The following is a 21,925-nucleotide window of genomic DNA, read 5'->3' as shown; positions in this document are numbered from 1 at the left end:
ACATCTATTTAGCCACAGATCTTGGTGACTTCAAGAGATGCTGGGAACAACCCTTACCTGGGTTAATCTGTTTCAATGCCTGAAAAGAGACCTAGAGATGCTCTAAATTCAGGCACCACCCACACTGGGGTGCTCTCCAGCTTGTTACTGAGATTCAGAAGTCATTTCACACCTTGCATACAACCCTTAATAAATTACACCACTAACCTAGCACTTTATGTTAAGAAGGAAGGACAACCAGCACAAGAATATGAAGACATTCCTGGTAGCTTGTCTTAAAAACTTAAGTCTAATATTCCCTCCAAAACTGGTCAACATGGATTATGGCAGCTATAAATATTTCTGATATCCATTAAAATAACCTTTCAAAAACCTTGTTGAACTCTTCAGCACAACAATGTACTGCTGTAGTGACTTTCACACTTTAATCACAGATCTGAACAAGAATTTCCTTTTATCAGTTTTGGAATTTTCAACCTTCTGATTTCTTTAAATAGTCACTCACTTCAGTGCTTTAAGACAAGCAAACAGAAACTTACCCCAATCTCCCTTCTCATTACCATTTACTGGTTTATACAGTTTTAGTACGCCTCTCCTCTGACTCATCTGCTTTCTAAGGTTAACAGCCACAATTTTCTTCAGTTACTCTCCATGACTGAGACTTCCACCATTCTTTTTCAGCTTCATCTTGTGCTCCCAGAGCTCCCACTACCTCTTGAATGCTATTCTGAGCTGAGACACGGGCATTCTTGATAAATCAGGTTTTACTTCTGGTAACAACCTCCATGCTATTCCTTATTACTTTTCCTACTCTTAATGGGCATTCTTAATGACATGCTTTCAAAATTACTTGGATTTTTTTCTATTACTATTGTATTTTCAAGTCAGCCACATACCAAAAAAGAGCTTGCTACTCTCAGGTCCAGCTCCTTCCTAAGTGGAGCCCTCCAAGGGCGAGTGTGACAGCCTCATAGCTCTCCATGCTCAGGGATCAAACACCATTTAGGCAATTCCCAATTCTGCCTTTCAGCAGGGCTAATGGGGCAGGCAAAATGGCACAACAGAGCTGTTTCATACTTCTGAGAACAGAACAGTCCCCACCAGTATGAAGTGGGGATCTATCAACATACCACTGTTAATAGATCTAACTGGGTAATGCACCTTTTGCTTCTATGTTCAATACAGATTTTGAGCCATCTTAGTCATACCATCCACGAAGGAGGACAACTTTCTAAAAGCTTTCATGATTTGAATCAAATGATTTTCCATATTCCAAAACACCTTTCTCCCTGTCAGTTTGGCATCATTTCCTTCTGTGCAATCTCAACAGCTGCAAGCTATGAATTGTGACCTGTCAATAATTATTATCTCAGCTAATTTGCGAACTACCAGTATAAGCTTACTGGGATGTAGTTCTCCAGACACTTCCTAGAGCCTTCTAACACATTTATAGTTCCACATTCTTATTATGTTATTTCTAAGACTGTATATATTTTGTCCAACACCCCAGCCACCTCATACTTGAGCTTTCAATAAATTTGGACACAAATCTGCGGTGGGGATTGCTACTAATAAATAATTTAACATTTCCGTAATATTCTGCCTTCTTGAACTGCTCCCTCTGTGCACAGCAATCCACACAGCAGGCCCATCAGTTGTCTCACAAACTTCCACCTTCTCATCCATTCAGAGCATATTCTGTTATTTGTTCCTCCTTCTTCCTTCAGTTGTGTGCTCCACTGCCAGCATTTTGCCTTCTGGGGTTCATTTTTATGCGCAGTAGGATTATCTCATGGGTGTACTTTCCTTTTAGAGACCCAGAGCTAAGTACCTTCTGAAGACAGCAGTTTTCTTCTCTCCAGGAAAGGTGCACACAAAAATCATCAACTTACTGGACCCCAGTTGCAGGACCTCCAGGCAGAGGTATTGCCCAGGATCTGCTGTGGATGGAAGAACAGATTCTCCCTTCACTACTTCTTTCACTTGCAGGACTACAGGGAAAAATGCTCCCGGTGTTAAAGCCCATGTAAGGGAACAATTTTACTGTAACTTTCTCCCTGTTAGATTTCAAAACACATCAGAAGGTAACAAAGTAATCTCATTTATAGCTTAACACACACACACAAAAATATCAAGTATTTTAATGTGGTCGTCAGGAGTAGAATAACAAATATTAACAGCTCAACAGACAAAAAGCTGGAAAAGTTTAATCTTTTTAAGTTTAAATTTGTAAATTTTGGGTCTGAGATAACTTTTGAATGCTTCTGTAAATGTACACTATAGACATTAACTAAGAAAACTAAGACAATTAATGAGATTATTGAGAAGGCCTATCTCCTATAGGCCTTATCTCCCTTATCCTACAGATCCAGCCTCACTCTTTCTTATGAGATAAGGAGTGCTAATAGCTTCACAAGAGATTCAGGCTGAATCACGGTGTCTTACTCTCTGCCCTACTCATCACAGCTATATAGCGTCTACATGTATGATACTTTAAACATGAAAAGTGTCTCCTTGCATTCTCTAGCAGCCACAGAAGAAGGAGTATGTTAAAAGTCCAACATATACAAAAAAAGGCAAAACAAAAAACCAAAACAAAACAAAAAGCAAATAAAACACCAACAGAAAAAAACCCAAAAAAATCAAAAACCAACCCTGCCCATGTTATTTGATCCTTTTGTTCTTCTCAAGCATTACATGCCTTTACATTCTCAATTACCTAGAATGAACAGGGATTTATTAGGCTATTCTGTAGCGAGGCCCAAAATAAATAACATTTGACTTGCTTTAACAATACAGGGCATTTCCTCCCCTTACAAGTAACCTGAGCTGACAGTCACAGTATGCAATCCTCCTGTTTTCTAAACAGCTCTTCAAGTAATTCTTACCGTAGCACTAAACAGAATGAACAGTTCAGCTGTAAGAGAAACAAGAAATACACGACATGGATGACCTGATGCATACTTTGAACAAAAAGTTGCTATTGTTGAATAGTGCCAGTGCAACGCTATGGGGAACTATGCAAACCCTCTCAGGTTGGTTGAGAGAACTCCTCTAAGCATCATTCTTTGTGGGAGACTCAGGAAGAGCTGCTGTATAGATTTTCTTCCGTGGGTAAAATTCCCACCTCAGCTGCTTGTTCCCATCTTACTCTTCCTTCATTTGTGCCAGTGCAGCTGTGTGAGTGGCCACACCGCACAGCAGACTGCAGAAAGAACGCCTCACAACTATTAAGTCGTTGCTGACACAGCAGTGCAGGAAAATAAACTGGAATGAGCTGTGATACCACAAGGCTGTCCATGGAAGTGCATCCATGCCCCTTTGGCAGCATGGCAGTGACAAGCAGCCTGGCCATGCACTAGAGCACGTTCATCTGATGGCTGTGGCCTCTTGTGCCCAACACCGCTCAACTTGTACACCGAGTTTCACCTGTCCTGTTAAACCCCAGAGCCGAAGACAGGCTACAGTCCTACAGAGCTCCAAAACCTGGGTGCCTTCTGAGGGAGCTCTCAGCATGCCTGGCTGCAGCACCAAGCACTGGAAAACAAAACCCAAGAGTCTGTGGTTTGTTTTCACAACCCCTGAACACAAAGGTCTTCTCTGGCCATTAAAGGTTATTCAAAGCAACAGGAGGACATGAGTTAAAAGAAGATGATCTGCTCTTCTCGTCATGAGGTTGATGCATGCCTCAAGACCCTGTGCTTTGCTTCCTAACTATAATCTGATAAAATATTCAGATCATGAGTGAGACTGGTGAATTTTGGGGGATTTTAGCACTTCTATTTTGGGTGCAAAATTATTGGCATCTTGCCCCAAACTGGCATCACAGCCAAAAACAGAATTCATGATTGAAAGGTTTATTTTTCTTTCTTCCACAGTACTCTTTCCATCTCCCACACTCACTATAAATAATGCACAACTCTCATGTGAAGTGAATTAAAGAAGTTTGAAGGCCAGAAATAAATATACTCCACAAACAGATCCTCAAACCCCTTTCTTTTTGGGCAGCTACGTGATCCAGGCTTACTTACCCTCTCACCATGTACCTAAAATCTAGAGGATATGATAATTCATCCACAGTACAGAGATTTTCTTCCCAATTGGTTTGGGGTTTTATTTTTGTGAGCTAAATCCACACTGTTCTAAGACTCAAGCTGTGCATACTCTTACTATTTAACAAAGCTCTCATTTGAGACTCATCCCTGCTCATACAGCCCAAGCATTTGAAGTCTACATAATACTTTAAAGCCATTTCTGGTCTCAGAGTCTAAAACCTGACTCTCTGGATGTAGGATTTAAGTAATTCTCATTTTTATCACGATCCAGCAAAATGAGAATCAAGCTCCAGAAATAAGGGTAAAATTGACAAACCCCACTTTTTGTAATCTTAAATCTACAGTCACTATACTAAGGACACAGCAATGCTACTCTTAAGAACAGAAAGGAAGATTAAAAGGCTCTAGTGGACCACAGACTAAGATTACTACATTAACCTTCTTGATTTTTTAATTCTCTTGCTAAAAAAAATCCAATGCAGTTAAACTATCTTCTAATTACATTTGCTATTCCTGAAGCACACGGTAACTGGTGTCCACAATTCACAGTACTGTATTTTGCTCACTAGTCAAGGTATTTCATGACTGATAATGGCAGAAATTGGAGGTACTCATTCTAGGACAGAAATCCTCAAGTGGGGAATCATAAAGAGCATTCAGGAATTACAGCCACATTCTTCTGAAAACAGATGAGAGAAGGTGATCCAAAAAAAAAAAAAAAGTTTTTCTAATGAGAGGTCAGTGTAGAAAGAAGACCACTCTACAGTACTGGACTGAACAATCTCGAGTGACTTAAGGGACTATTTGCAACCTGCAGTGCATAGAGGCAAGTATTGTGACAACAGGTAAGTATGATAAAAGGACATCAACTTGCAAGGGAGGTTTTTAAGACTCCTAAGCATAACCACAGGCACACTGTAAGGGGTTCAGCCCCAGAGCCAAGGCTGTAAGGATGAACTGGGTCATATGGCACAAAGACAAGAGTTCTCCCAAGGTAATGCTACACTACACAGAAATGCAACATAAAATATATATTTAGTTAATACATTTCCAATATAATGTTTTGTGAAAGTTTCCCTGAAAAAAAAAAGAATCTACATCTGTACCTTTTCACACAGATTTGAGACAAAAGAATGTCAATACTTTCACCCAAGTTTTGGCTTCTGTTACCTAACGGGGACAGGTTACAGAGGAAGAGCTAGGACCAAAACAACTGAAGAAAGAGGTTAAAAGAAATACTGCAGTTGAGAAAGATACGAGCCTCTGAAGTTCACAAGCATCTGATTCTTCAAAACCAGCTGAACTGGGCTTGCTCCCAAAAAGAACATCTAAGCACTTTAATCTGCTCTTCTACCAACTTCCCCCAAGGGTTTGGAGGCTGGTTTGAGGACCAAAGTTGCAGAAGCATCTGGGAGCAAAGCAGCAGCACAGATACTGTGCTGCAGAGCCAGTCTACCATCTGCTGGCTTCCTGCTGGGCTCACTCTCAAGAACAGAGAATCACAGAATCTTAAGAGTGGTTGGAGACTAGAAGAAAACTTGAAGACCACCTAGTTCCAACCCCCTGCCATGGGCAGGTACCTTGCACTAGACCAGGTCGCTGAGAGCACCGTCCCTGAACACTGACCTTGATTCTGACCTTGAACACTTCCAGAGATGGGGCATCCAGAGCTTCCTTGGGCAACCTGTTCCTGTGCCTCACCATCCTCACAGCAAAGAATTTCTTCCTAATATCTAATCTAAACTACTCTCTTTCAGTTTACATCCATTCTCCTTTGTCCTATCACTACATGCCCTTGTAAAAAGTCACTAAACTTCAAGAACAAAAACAATCAAAAAGAGCAGGAAAGAAGGGAAGATTCTAATCTAATGGAAAAAGTGGTTACTGCAAGACCTTAATAGAATTAACGGCGCACTTTCTCAGCTCTCCATCCGCCTGTTGAGCCTGACTACCTTCACAGACTCCTGTGGATGCACTGATTGCTGCTTCAAAAACTGGTAGTAAATGAGACATTTTCTTGAACTCTGTGCCGCATATGGTATCATCATCTCCTTTAAGACATACCAAAAGCTTTCTGACCTGAGTGTGTTCTTCCATGACAACTGACAGAATGACAAGGGTCGGAAATATTCTTAAGAATTGTTCTAAATATAGCACATAAACCACTGAAAGGCAAGTGCTTCTCAATGCTAGACACCTATGACATTGACACAGATTATCATTTGAATTCAAATCCAAATTCATACATACAGATATACATCATAAATCAGCATCTGAATCATCTACAGTACAGCACTGAGGTGCCTTCTCTGCTCAAACAGAGCTGCAAGTAGTAAGAGCAAGAATAAACAGGAAACAAAGAAGCTCTCATGTTCAAAGATCGGCAGCTGCACAGAGCTCTTAAAACATTCATGTAACAATGTATGACAATAAATGTGCTATTCTACAGTTTCCCCCTTCCTAGTCCTGTCTCTCACCCTTCCTTCTTCACCTGTGGTGCTGCCTGATCCCGCAGGCCAAAGATCACAGCACAGGCAGCATTATCACAACAGCCACAAAACGAGTACTCGGCGCCAGGGTCCAACTTGCTCACAATTACTTAATAAAGCCAGATTCTTTAAAATTATTTCATATAAACTAAGTGTCATTAGGGAGATCTGTATGTCTTTGAAATAACTCCCTACAAAGTCTGAGTCAGTCCAGCCTGCAGACACAAATGCATCCAGTTTTGGCAGAGCAGTGAGTCTGGATAATAAGACAGAAAGCTGTCCCTGTTGCACCATACCTATTATCCCCAGCAGTTCCTTTCTTTCTTCTCAATTTCTGTCCTAATACAGTCACATAATGGTCCAAAGAGAAAAAGGAAACAGTCACCAGTCAGATAGAAACTGCCATTAATAGCACAACCAGCACTTCTCAGCTCTTCTGTGAACTGTGGCATTCATGGAGGTCAATGGCCTCTACAGAGGGTGGTTAGAAATCATTATTCCCAAATTATTGATGGGGAAAATAAAGCACATTCTGTTGAATTAGCTAGTCCAAGATCACACAGCCTGTGACTGGCCAATTTGGGATTAAACCCGTGCATCTGGAGTCCCAAACCATTAGCATCTCCAACAGGGTGGCAGATTCCTACATTAAATATACAGTGAGAATAAGGAGGATCTGACCCTGCTGAGGGCAAATGCTGGCCTTTAAATAGCACCAAGTGGACTAGGTGGATATAGTGGTCATAATTCTGCTGATATTTTCAGGTTCTTCTGTGTCTCACTGAGTCAAAAGAACTACCTAAATTCTTCCATTTTTTAACACTGAACGTTAGTGGCCTGCTGTACCCCAGATCCACACCTCTGCAGTGCTGGGAGATTTTACTGGCCTTCAGATATTTACTGACAAGAGACTCATGAATGCAGGGCTTACCATGGCAATGGCAGGCCATTGTGTTCACTGATCTCCTTTTCATACCATGCTTAAATTTCCTTAGCCCCTTTCTATCAAAAGACCTTATTTCTTCCCCACCACTGAATTTTTGTAGAACCTCATTCTAGTCTCCCTTCCTCTGTTTCCTCATGTCTTTGTGAAGCACCATTCCTCAACCATTTCCTCTCTTTTCCCCTTGACAGTTCCCACTCCCAGTCTCCTTGAAAGGCTTTCCATTTCAAACCCCCCTTCAGCAATGCCTTTCCTCGCCTTCTAGTCTCCTTTCCCAGACAAATTCCCAGACAAATGTCTTCTCCCACCACAGCCCTTCCTCATGAATTCTGCTCACCCCTCCCAACCGTTCCTGCCTTCAAATGACACACGTCACTTTCATTTCACCTGCTCTCTGTTTTCCCTATTTCCATCCTCAGCTTCAATGTTCTTTCAATGCAGAAACAGCTGAAGCAGAAACAGTCCAACCTCATCCCTGGAGCATCAGATACCATTGCACTGAGTCACTTTGTGGGATGGATGCATGTACAATTTGACCAGCACAGGAAAATATGTAACTGCTAAAATTTAAATTTCCTCCCTCAGATTTCAAGGAGCTATAAGTTGGTCTAAAAGCAAACCTGGGGAATATGGAGATAGAAATCCCTATTCCTTGATACAGAAGTATTCAAAGAGAAAAGAAGCATCATCTTGAAACCAGACAAACAAATAATAAAAATTTCAGCCCAAGAAGTCCCAGCTGACAAACCTGTAGGCACTGTAAAACAAAGTGTCTAACAAGAGCTGTCAGACCACCTCAGTAACATGCAAACCCTTAAACTAAGAGAGTACCTTGCTGCTTTACTCAGGACATTAAGATAAAATTCCCCTTCCAGCAAAATCTATGCTGTGAACTCAACCTGTACTTACTCTAATGAGCAGCAGAGGATATGTCTGCTGCACCCCCTCCTCTCTGTGATTCACACACTATACCTAACAACCTCACGTCTGCTTTGCTACTGAAATACATCCTCTGCACAGAAAACTCACAGTATGGATTTTCCAAGCTAAAAATCAACTGTACCAAAGCAGATCTCTCTATATCATATCCTGTGAAATTTCCATAGCACTATCTGGTTTATTCACTGTTACTGTACAGCTATTTGTCTTTAGACAGATTAATTTTAAAGCCATCTAACAATAAAACCTTCTGAAATAAAAACTGCTTTGCTTTCCTGACAGCTTAACAACAACAGCTTGAGAAGAAGAGGCAAGGACCCTCGTTTTCTGGCAAAAATTTGGTGGAGAGAAAGAAACACTTTTGAAAAAAATCAGTATAATGTCTCAATGCAGGTTAAGTATTCCATGCAGTTACATCATCTACTGTATTCTTTTTCTAGGCTCTGCTCCTACCAAGCACCAGGAAATGAGAGGCTTTGACTCCTGCTCACATTCTTCCTCCAGCAGTTCCTCTCTAGTAAGCAGGCAATGTAAAAACCCTGTATACCAAAATAAAGAATTTTGTTCTCAAGTGAGAGCCCAGTAACTACATACATGACAGAAACTACCTTGTGAGCTGTGATATTCCTGCTGTAAGTCAGCTAAAAGCAAATTAGATGGAAAAAAAATTGCCTGGATTTGTCCACATATAGGCAAAGATGTTTGATTTCACTTCAATTAAACTTTTTTCCATCATGACTAATCCATTTAACTAATCAACATCTGACTTAATCTAAGGAACACTTCATGTGATGTAAAATTAAATATAAAACAAGAGCAAAAAGCAATTAAAGGAGGACATTATTCAGCTGCTGATTTATTCTTTGCTTTTTGCATAACTATTAAGTAACTTCCAGCATTTGCTGGTTGTAGATCAAAAACTAAAGCTATGCCAAGTAGAGTTCTCAATTTAACAGTTCAGTGCAAGTAAATTACTTCTAAAGACAATACTTCAGAGGGGTCTTCTGATGGTAAATTACAGGCTGTGTTTGCTCTCAGAAACTCTCAGGAAAAAAGTTATGTAGAAAGAACCCCAATGCATGGATGAAGTTAGTATGTGGGATTGACACAACGTAAATTAAAACAGTGCTGGATTGCTCTTTTCCTAAACTAAGCAAATAACCATATCGGTGCTTTTTTGCCTGAGGCACTGGAGGTCATTCATCTAATACAATGCCTAAAAAAATGCAGCAATCAGTCAAGTAAGGAGTGGTTTTTTTTTCAGATACCAAAAATATGCTCAGCAATGCTGCCATGACTAATAAGAGAGTAAACTGGGGTTATTACGGGACAGCCTACAATCAAGTTCAAAGAGGAGAAACCTTGCTGACCTGCGGAAGTCCTGCCTGACTTCCAGCATTACTGTTAGGAACACAGAATACCTCCTAAGGGAACAGCAAGAGCAGCAGCTGCTTTCCTTCATCAACACCCACTCTCTCCACACCGATTACGAGCAAAAAAGCAAAGACACATTCAGCAAAGGTTCATGCATGCTCCTATTTTCCTTCAAGCTAGCACCAAATGACATGACAAATACAGTGAGCATATCAAAACACATAATGCAGTCAACCCAAGCACCTAAGAAACATCAGGAGATGGGACTTCTCTAAAGCTTGCTGAAGACAACAACAGATGTAAAAATAAACCCGGTAATAGGAATTTAGCATTTCAGTCAGAATGGTTGCAACGAACTCTACTCCATTTTAAAATCTTACTGTCTTAAATTTAAAGAGCTGTTCACACTGCAGTTTCACTGAATGATCCCATCAAAGGCTAATGCTATCCCTGAAGGATTACAGACCTATGCACGACACTTCATATTTTCACAGTGCATTTATAGCTCAGGGTAGAAATACATTTTTCAGGCCCCTTTTTTCCCCCCCAATTATTATTATGGTTTCTTGAAAGAAGAAATTTTAATTAGCTCTACCAAAGTTAAGGCAATGGCAAATCAAAAGATTTGTACAAGATTGAAAATAGTAACATCAGAATTACTCCCTTCAAAGTGCAAAGGGCAAACCTACTGAATTCAATCATGCAGCTGTGCAAAGACACCATATTTTGCATTAAATGTCTCCTACAAGGCTCCTGGAAACCAACTGTGGCGTTCTAATAGATTTCAGTCCATATAATAAACCTGGCACCCTTCATTACAAAAGCTTACCATAGAGAAGTGCATGTCCCACTCACTGCTCTGGCCGTATGTTAATACAGTCAGAAATGACTCATCATTATATCAAAAAATGTCACAGACTGAGAAACTAAACCTACAACGGGATTGCGACTTTTCATTGCCATCACACGAGAAGCAAAAGACTCAAATCTATGACTTTCAGGAAAAGGAGTAAGGGAAACAAAAGGGTAAATAGTTTTAAGGAGGGTGGGAAAAAAAAAAAAAGACAGCTATCTCAAGCCCTTTTTTACCCCAAATGGTCTGCAGAGAGTCACAAGTAGACTAATTCAAGAGTCAGCAATACATACCTCAGTCTTGGTTTATGTAATTGTTATGAAGGTGCTGAACTGAATGCTCATGAGGTATAGAGCATGGAAAGGCACTATACAGACATTCTTCTGTTTCCTTAGCAGATGAGAACCAAGGTTTTCCTCTTCATTGAATTAACATTTTTAGTAACAGTTTAATCAAGTAGAGAAAATCATCTACCAAAAAGGCAGCCTACTGCCTTACAGGAAATCTAGCCAAAGAGATGCTTGTATTTCAAAGAAGTGACTCTATTTAACAGATCATATGGCATCTATAACTAAATAAACTATGGATCAGTAATTCTTACACAAGTGTAAGAATGAGAGAGAAAAGGTAAAGAAGATTTAACTACAAATGAAACCCCAGTAAACAGCAAAAATAGTTGGGGTTTAGCAGTTTATATTTAACCTTAATCCTCTTCCATCTCTACATCTAAGACCAGAGACTTCCTTGTACAACATCTCCTCAGCCATAGGGACATCAATTTCTAGCAAGCTGTGAGCTACTCCATAAAGACTAGGAGGAATACCCTGATTTAACCTAAAAGGCAGACAGTTGCTTTCTTTTCTTCTACATTTTTTTTCTGTCTGTGGAGTATACATTGTATTGTATAAAGAAAACTTCATAAATAAAATCACATTTGTTTTTACCTTTAACTTAATGTGAATTATAAGGCAAGCAAAAGGAATATCTGGGATGGAAGGTAACAAACCAATATTTCAACACATTTCCCAGGGTATTCCAGGAATGTGGCTCAAAGCATGGGCCAGTGCAAACCTCCTCCCTGGAAACTATGGTTAGGGATGAAAATACAGCATTCAAAATACTTGGGAAATCAGATTAATTTCCCAAGACTGTAACAGGCAACTCATCCTTGTATTAACAATAATAGCACATAAATTCTAAGGAAGAGTGAGTCATTCCTCAGTCCATTTCTTGAAGACCAAACAGATTAATTTGGATTTATGACAGAGTTCTTGTTCCAGCTATAAAGTATAACCCTGACATTACAATATAAACTGATATCAATTTAAAATTGAAGTTCCTACAGCATGTGTATTTTCCTCACCTTTATTCATCTATTTAACATCTGTGACACTTCATCTCTTTTATCGGTGTATGTCTCTCCCACTTCTGTACTCCTGCCTCTCTCTACATGTGATTCTTGCAATGATTTCAGTGGTTTACTTGCTTTTCAGCACCATAAGATTAACTACAAAATAATTCCTTTTTGTTATCTGTGCCTATTTGAAAGCTCCAAAATAGCAACTACAGTCAAAGCTGATGAATGGCCCAGATGGATGGCAGTGCCTCTGCCAGGCTCTGGCCGAGTGACCGATGGGGCATGAAGCACATGGTGGGATGCGGACATGGAGGTCTCTGCTGAGCACAGCCCAGGAGCACAGTCTCAGTCATAAAAGTCTCTGGAATCAGCTGCTTACAAACACACACTTAGGAAGTTTGGGAAGAACAAGAAGGACAAATAAAAACTGTGGTCATTTTGTTTTCACTAAAATATCTTATGTCATTATTCTGAAGTAATCATCCTTAGGCTCCAGCCCCATTTCTACAGGTTGGTGGGTATATTTATCTTCTACGTGACACTGCAGACTGTTCATACTGATATCCAGCTTCCTGGGTTGGCAAGCAAAGAAGAACAATACATGAGAGAGGACTAAAGGCTTTACAGACTAGGAAAGGGATGAACAATCTGAGCTTACATCTGGCTACAGGGCACGCTTTGCTCTCTGCAGTTGGTCTCCTTCAATTTTTAACAGAAACCCTGAACATGAAAACTCAGAAATCCTACCGGCAAAGCCATTGGAAAAGTGAGGTTGGAGAGCTGAGGACAAGTGGAAGAGCAGTGTCTTGCGGCTGAAAGAAGAGCTCTATCATTCCCCATACTTTTGTTTCCTTCTTGAAACCAAGGCCACATCTGCCTTTGGCTGTTAAAGGCCAGGGAGCTTGCATTCAAACCTAAGTTAGCACAAAACTGTATCAAATTTAAAAGATAAATCTTATTGAAATCAAATAAAATCTCTGCATCTAGATTTTTTTTTCATTCAGTAAATTCTAATGCTACATTAAAAAAAGTGGATTGCCCATGGTAACTAATGAACACCAATTTACCACGTGCTCCTTTCTTCCAGTAACTGCCCAAACACTCAGCTGGATCAATGAAAAGGAACCTTCAGCACCCAGAATCTGCAAATTCAAGCACTTAAAAAAATACGTATTTTTCTTAGCATCTGAAAAATGCAGCTTTCAAATAATAAGTACCACTTCAACTGTAAAGATGCTTAAGTTCATATAATTTTCTTTTTTAGGCTTATTACAGTTAGGCACACATTCATGGAAGCTGCTCTCTCAAGCCTGACTGAAATCTGAGTCAACTGTTTCAATCAATTGGCCCTTGAGGATTAACATTGTCTAAGTGTTCAAGTACTGAAAAATCAAAAGACATTAAAAGAGTTAAGAAAGAGGTGGAAAACCAGTGGTGACCTGGAGAAAATCTATTAAGAAATGCATCCAGGGAAAAAACATTCCTATCTAGGAAATTAACTTAAAGGCATACAGGCAGGTGCAAGGAGGAAGACTGACAGACAACAAACACAAGATGGAATATAACATCCTCATGGTTTAACCCCAGCCAGCCACCAAGTTCCAGGCAACCGCTTGCTCACTCCCCTGTCAGAGGGATCAGAGGGAGAACCAGAAGGGGAAAAGGCAGAAAACTTGTGGGTGGAGATAAAGATAATTTAACAGGGAAAGCAAAAGCCACGCACACAAATAAAGCAAAACAAGGATTCACTGCTTCCCATGGGCAGGCAGCATTCACCTGCTTCCAGCAGAGCAGGGCCCCATCATGCATGGTGACTTGGGAAGACAAACGCCATCACTTCAAATACCCCTCCTTTCCTTCTTCTTCCCCTCACTCCATACACTGAGCACAATGTCATATGGTCTGGAATATCCCTTTGGTCGGTCTGGGTCATGTGTGCCAGTTGTGTCTCCTCCCAAACTTCATGTGCATCCCCAACCTCCTTGCCAGTGTGGCATTATGAAAAACAGAAAAGGCCTTAGCTCTAAGTCCTGTTCTGTAACAATGAAAATAACTCTAGATTATCAACTCTATTCAACACAAATCAAAAAACACAGCCCCATACTAGGTTCTGTGAAGAAAATTAACTCTACCCCAGCTAAAACCAGCATAAACATTTACAGAGATGTAAAATTACTGTTTCAGAGGTTTTTTTTATCATTTTATCCATGAAGCCATATTACAGAACTAATTGAACTCTAAAGAATTATAATAGAAACCTATTAGAAGAACAAATTTTCAAGCAGACCATTCAGTCAGAGTGCCCATATTACAGTTACAAGAAACAAACTTAGAAGTCTGTATTATCAAGATAAAAGTACTGTAAATGAGGTGAATAGATGATGACTTCATAGGTTTAAATTTCATGCATTATTCTGCCAAGAAACACTGATCTACCTTCAGCATCTCTTCCAGCTAATGACCTAGGGGCAGTCCTAACCCTAAATGTCCTCCCACAGTAAAGCACTGTTTATAGCTGGTAAGTGCAGCACACCAACTCCAGTATTTGTGTAAACATGTCTACACACCTGGGCACAGTTCAGGCACTGACAGATGAAGCATGCTTTCTACTTAGAGCTCTGCCGATGAGGAATCATGGTCATTAGGTATTTGTTATAGTTATACAAACAAGTCTCAGGTTTACCCTCCAAATTCATAATTGCAATGAAATTGCAATATTTATTTTTTTTCAAATGTCCTCTCATCTCAATTAAAAGTAACATGTAGACATATCTGCTTAGGAAGGGCCACTGTGAAACCTGATAAATATTACATGTCAGTTACTCTGGAGTCCTAGTTCTGACATCCAGTGCCACAGGGGGTATATCTTTCTTTTTTTTTTTTACTATTCATAAAATCTTCAAGGAACTACTGAATCACCTCTACATAAACAGGGTGTGGTGAATTCTTTCCTTTTCAGAGAGAAATTTTCCATGTGATATTGAAAAGGCAACTAGCCAGGGAATGCAGCACCATTTGTTACTCTTTTTATCCTATTTAGAGGTTCTCAATAAACTACTCTTTTTAACCCAAGTCCTGGCCACAAGGCCATTTGATTTCATTAGGAATAAATGGAATGCTATATATAAACTGCTTCATCTGTTTTTCTAAAGAGGTCTGCCTGTGGCTGCCCTGGAAGCGGACACAGTGAATGCCATCAGCAAAAGAGATTAAAGTATCCCACATGACAGCTTGAGAGGCAGTGCTTCAGAAAAATAATTTAAGGATGACAAGATTATTGCACAGGCCTGCTGCAGCCTTATTACTTTTTCAAAGGCTATAAGACATAAAAAAAATATTACTACACACAATTTAAATAAATGACATCTGTACATATGCAAACATTATAAATTCCTACAGTTCTATGCAGTATTACAGTAATAAAAATGAAAACATATTCTTAGTCACTAGTAGTAAAACTGACCAAAACCCACAGAGTTACATGGTTGTTCTTGGGTCCCAATTGTGGCCCCTTCTGACATTAGGAAAATAAAAGGACATGAAGCATGTCCTTTTAAGGCAGCAGAACTGGCAAGTGTCCATCTGATTTCTGTGACTGAAGAGAGTAACAAAAGCACCATTAAATGTAAAACATTACTAATGACTGCAGCTCAGTACTGCACTTAAACCCAAACATTAACTGTCCCTGCCTGGTCCAGCCCAGGGCACAGCAATGGATCCTTGACAGCAGAAGGACTCATGACGTAGCCTGCCTGTGGGAACGTCAATTAACGTCAGAGACAAAGAAGCAGGAATGATGAAGTAAACCCAGAAAGCATAACTTCAAAAATGTAAAAATAAAGGGATAAGCCACATACACTACTGGGTAACTCTGAAGCCGTCAAACTGGGGAGAACACGACCATATACCCAGTGCTGGCTGAGAGCACGGAACCAATGAACAACAAGAACTACAAACACTACCTTATATGGAAAACATAACTAACCAATTACTAACAAGAACTCAAGATATCACCTTATTTGGCGTAAACATATTAGCATAACCTTTCCTATGATTCCATGCACCTCTCCATAACCTAGATACATGTTACCGTCCTTAGTATCCTGTTTCCCATGGTCTTAGCTTGATGCCTCCTGTGTACTCAGTTGAGGCCAAGTCACCGTCCACCCAGCCAACTCGCACAATTAACTGTGTTTTCTATAGTAAGACTGAAGTATATGCTCAAATGCTTCCATGGAGTGGGGATCACAAAACTCGGCTCGTCAGCACACTTCCTGTCCCATATTCAATGTTTTGCACCACACACTGTGCTATGTGGACTCAGAGAAGTTGCAGAATCACAATTCCTGGAGATCTCAAAATCCAACTGGACACAGCGCCAGGATGGCCCAGCTGACACCACTTTGAGCACAAGGGTTGGATTAGACCATCTCCAGAGGTCCCTTGAAACTTGATTATTCTATGATTCCACATAGTTACAGACTTCACTAAACTTGGGAGAATAAGGCTTTAGCCCATTCAAATATTGGTGTTAGAGTGGAAGGGCTTTTTTCAGAAATAGCATCAGACACAAAGGAAACCACCATGGCCACTCTGCCCCATTATAAGCATACACATAACTACATGCTCCATGTTCAGGCACACAAATACCATGGGATTTGATTTTGGCTTCTCCTGGGGGGCTGGTGTGGTGGTGTTCATTGTTAAAATATCCCATGCATTTTTATATCAGAACTGCCAAGCCTTCTATGCCACTTTAAAAAATATACCCATATATAAACACACACTTTAAAGATCTGAAAAGGGGATATATTTTTTCCTTCGGTGTATAAAACTCTTCATTATTTATTTCTAATAGGCTACAGTCAAATACAGGCTGGACAATATTCCAGAAAAAGTAATCCTTTCCTGTTAAATGTTTCATGCAATTTCTGCTTTTCATGAAAGTTTGAAAAAGCACAAATTAGCTGGTTCTCCAGTGCAATCAATAAGTAAAGTAAGGACAAACAGGATCATGTATCTCTAAGAATTTTCTTAATTATGGAATACTTCAGGATATACACACAAAAAAATAGCAATCAACTGCTTTCTTCTCTCCTACATTATCTTCAAAAGTAAGGTCCAACTCAGGTCAATAGCTTCCTCAGAAAAAGCCTAGTTACAGAGCAGCCTTTAACATGATGGTGCTACTAAATTCCCTAATGTACACGTGCCTGTAGAAGCACACTGTAATTTTAACCGTTTTGTGAGACGAGATGACAAAGCATCATCCACCTTTCCTCCTTTTTCTTCCAAAAAGATGGAAGATCGGGAAGCCAAAGAGGCAGAAGCACATTTCTGGTGTCATGCTGCTCTAACCTTTTTTCTTCTCCTCATGTCCGTGTCAGTCACGCAACACCAGTGAGTGCATCCTGTACCCATCACACGTATTATTCAGGCGGTGTTATCAAATCGTGGACATGCCAGTGTCAATCCTGTGACTTCAGTGTCTCTGCATGTTTCACACTAACACACTAACAACGTACTCCCAGAGCAATGCCCTAATACAGTAATATTATTCCACATTCTCAACTTAATATTTTAAAGCCGAAGCATCTAAATCTGAATGGAAATCTCAGAAAATACAGATTTTTCAAACCTTTGCTACAAGACGAAACTATATTGCTCCTAGTCAGATCCTTGGCCTTTTCTCCTAGCACTCACATAACTTCAGGGGCTAAGCTGGCAGGAAAATGAAAACTAATTAAACCAAGTTTTAAAAAAAGGAGAAAATAAATCGGGGCAGGAGAGGAGCCTGCTTTTTGCCAGTAATCAGCCACTAGATTTGCATCGCTGTACAGGAGACCATATCCTGTCTCACAGTCATCATTGTCATCATCACTCTCAACTCTCGATCAGGCCTTGGAATTACATCACCAAGGATGAAAACACAAAAGGCTTATAGAACTATGTATCTATTTCTTAAACCTAATTTTCCTGGAAACGTTTTCTAATCCATTACTTAACCATAAATGTATGTTTTATTTTGCCATAGTTTGTCCTCGAGCTTTTTCTTTCAACATCCACATCCATTTGCAAAGATCCATCACAAGTTAAATTCTGGCAACAAAATCTTTAGGAGGAGATGTGTAACAGTGGTGATAATTACCAGGTTAAACTACAGCCAATCTATCAAGCTCCTAAAAAACAGATAATCCATGTCTAAGCTCATTAATACAATAATTGAAAGATGCCCCAAGGCCTGGAGTATAGAAGATATGACTGAATGTTTACAATGGTCCATTCTAAACTCAAAGGCCTGTGCACCCTTGGCCAAGAAACAACCTGAAAGAAAATACAACTTCAGAGTTCCTTCCCCATGACTTCATGGCCCTCCAGAGGGAGGGGAGAAGTTGTGCTGACAACAGTCCTGGCCATCATCCCCAGCCATCTCTGTGACTGGCAAGCCTCAACCCTCAGTGGCCCTGCAGAGATGGTTGCCTCGGTCACTCTGTTGCTCACATGGGGCTGCCAGGGGAACATAAGGTACCAGCCAAAAAGTACTGCTTCTGCTCCCATCCTGCTTCTCAGGCTTTCCAGAAGGAAAAAGGAAAGAAAAATAACTAAAAACCACCCCATCATTGTTAAAGCAGATCATTAAAGCAATACTAAAACAACCATTTTGATCACCTTTCACTTGAATGAAACCACTGATCTGTATGTGAAAAATTCCAGCCATGAACAATCTGGCACAAATTCTTTAATTTGCAAACGTTTAAGCACCTGCTAACTTACCTTATCAACCCCTCTATTACATCAGGTTTGTACCTAAACTGATCATTATTATAGGTAACATTCTTGTCACACCTATCCTGCCTTTGATTACTTAGTAGCATTACTAGTTCTACAGATGCTCTGGAGACACTTTTAAAAAAACATCTATGGCCATAATCTGCCAACATTTTCTAAACTGCCTTTACATAACCCCAGCTCCCCTTGTAGTCAGAGTCTGCACATGACCCAGCACTTTCAGCACTTTTTATTAAAAGCTATCCCTCTTTGCTACCTCATCACAGAACTGAGGTGGGAAAGGATTTCTGGAGATCACCTTGTTTCTGCTCAGGGCTGTGTCCAGTCAGGTTCTGAGTAGCTCCAGAGCAGACATTCTGCTGCTTCTGTGGGCAACATCCTTCAGCATCTGATCACCCAAGTGACAATGGAAATACAGGACTGTGCTGCAGTATTTAGAAGGCTAACTTAATAGTGAGGAGGAACAGTAGGCACTGATGGCAGAATTATTAAACAGCAGTAGGTGGATATGCACAGTAAAGATGTTATTCCAAGCCTTGATGGATAGGTGGATATGCACAGGAAAGATGTTATTCCAAGCCTCGATGGACTCCAAATACTCTGCATGCACTATGCTGCTTTTTACGTCACACATTTCATCCTGCAAACAGTACAGTGTATTTCAGCATTGAGCTTCTGAAGTTTCAGTGAAATGAAAGCTGCACATTGTTTCCAGCAGCTAATTATCCTCTTGCTTATCTTTTTATTGTCAGCATGACTCCTAATTTATTTCACAAAAATCTTTCCATATTACAGAAAAGCATAATACAGAAAAATGTTCAAGTATATCCAGTCTTTTCCCCAAACCATGTTTATTTATTACCCTTCTGAAACAGTAGACATTAATGAGTTTCTATTTTCAGTTCTAAATTTGGATGGCAGGGAAGAATACAAATATATTTGTTTTTACCTTTGCTACTGCTCATCATTACGCTGAGGCATATTTGCCAGAAGGTAAAAGATGAAATTAAGTGGGAAACAAGTCACGCAGATGGAAGAGATAACGGACTGTGAAGTGCACCAGCCAAAAAAAAAACAAGCATAGCATGCTTTCTTCCTTCAAGACAATTATTTTCAGATGACCTTTCTCAATTTTATACCAAGTGCTACAGAACAACAACCATGTAACTTAAAGAGATCAGCAAAATATGAGTTCTGTGCAAAAAAGCATGTCCAGAGACTCTGCATGGCTGCAAGTACTGCAGGGGAAGATACAAAAAAATTCTATTAATTAGACAGATTAGGTGTGGTTAAAAAGAAGGCTGACGGCAAGTTTAAGCTAACATATAATAATGCAAATATTAAGAAATGCCAACTCTTAAAGAGTTCTTGTCATTTACCTAATTACATATTTTTAATAGTCTGTGTTGTAAGACAAAACAGTCCAATGCATCCAAAACTCATTGCAAATAATCTCTCTCAACATCTCATTTAAGAACATTAGGTTCAACTTATAAAAGTTACATAATTTCAGGGGGAAAAAAATCGCTGAAGTGAAAGAATGCAACACTTCCTGGAAAAACCTGCTTTTGGAACAGCAGGACTTCAGGCATGCGCACCTACTCCTGGCTGCTCTGCCCACAGGCACCAGAGCACTCCTGTCCAACGGGGCTGAAAGCATCCAGAAGCACATCACTGCACCCATCAGAGTCAGTCTGGAGCTGTGATCTACAACTTTTCTCTCTCTGGCTGCATCACTCAAAATGTGGCCTGGTGAGAGCAAAGGACCTAAAGAACAAACCTATGAAATGTACTACCTCTGCAAGCAGACAGCCATAACACATACGAAGAAGAAGATCTGAGGAAGACTAACAGCCTGAATTCTAACATTACTTCTCAATTTCTTGATTTCATATCCATGCTTTTTTTCCAAATAAGCATTTCTGGTTTTCTTCATTTTTGTTTCCTTATTTTTTCCTGCTACAGAACTGTTCTTTCATGACATGATGAGCAATCATGACAGCAGATCTAAACCTGTATTATTTTAGGTATGGACAGAATGCCATGTAAAGCCCACACAGCCAGGTGTGCAAACTTACTTAGGTACATTTCCAGGACACTAAGTTTCTAAATGATGACTTCAGTATGGCCTGAAAGTGCATGGCATCAGGGCTCAGTTGTGAGAGCCTAACCTGCAGGTAACTGAACTCAGCCATAGACCTACCACAGGATTCAAATACACAAATAACTATTTACAGGTTTGGGTGAAATCTTACTCTCTATGAGGGTCTCTTTTCCTTTCTTTTTCCCCTCTGCTTTCTTTCCCTCAATTTTCTGCAGGAAAAAAACCTGTATGCAAGTTAGGAAAAAAAAGCAACAAACCTTCCACAAGATATTTCCATTCATTTGAGTAATATTTATTCACAGGTAAACAGCAATGTATAGTTGTAAAAATGTAGGCATCTACCACTTGATTTTCTAGGCACTGAAACATACTACCAAATATAAATTTTCATATGCTTAAAGTCATGGAGGATCCCTAGCCTCAGCAACCGCAGATGCAGTGTGTTGCTCTCTCAAGGAAGAGAGCTTGGCTTTTTCAAGTATAGATTTTTTTTCAGATAATCCCCACCATATACATCATGATTTAGCCACACAGCACTAATCTGTGTGCATCTGTCTGGATCAGTTTGAAGAATGGTTTTCATCCCTTACTCTTCCATATTAACAGATTTTAAGGATCAAATTCAGGAACAAAGACAGTACATTTACATACAAATCAGGAGAATTCTAATCCAGTAGCTTCATTCTCTGACTACTCTGGATAATTCAGATGCTATTTTTATTTCTGCAGCAGATTATCTCTGTCTTTCAAATAAGTAGATATATTGAAGGTCTGCCTAGGTGCTTCCCTTACAGATTTTATCCACCGGACAACTTGTATTTTAGCTCAGCAGGAGATTGTGTCTTCAAAAATAAGAAATGAGGCTAGTAATGAAGCGAGAAAAAATCTGAATTGCATATTTATAAAATGACATTATAAACTGGGCTAATAATCAGAAAATTAACTATTTACTAACATGTTTTGTTTCAGTAGGCACTAAAAATTGTATTTCAAGATTTGTCTATAAAATCACAGTTGGGAAA

General features: G+C 39.8%; 1 protein-coding gene across 4 annotated transcripts in view; it reads right to left on the bottom strand.

Moving 5' to 3' along the window:
- The window catches only part of TULP4 (TUB like protein 4), a 150,127-nt gene that overhangs the window by 69,230 nt on the left and 58,972 nt on the right, over positions 1-21,925 (bottom strand). The window lies entirely within an intron of this gene.

This window comes from Poecile atricapillus, chromosome 3, assembly GCF_030490865.1.
Source record: "Poecile atricapillus isolate bPoeAtr1 chromosome 3, bPoeAtr1.hap1, whole genome shotgun sequence".
In the NCBI taxonomy this organism is placed as follows: domain Eukaryota; kingdom Metazoa; phylum Chordata; class Aves; order Passeriformes; family Paridae; genus Poecile; species Poecile atricapillus.
This window is presented reverse-complemented; position numbering and strand designations above follow the sequence as displayed.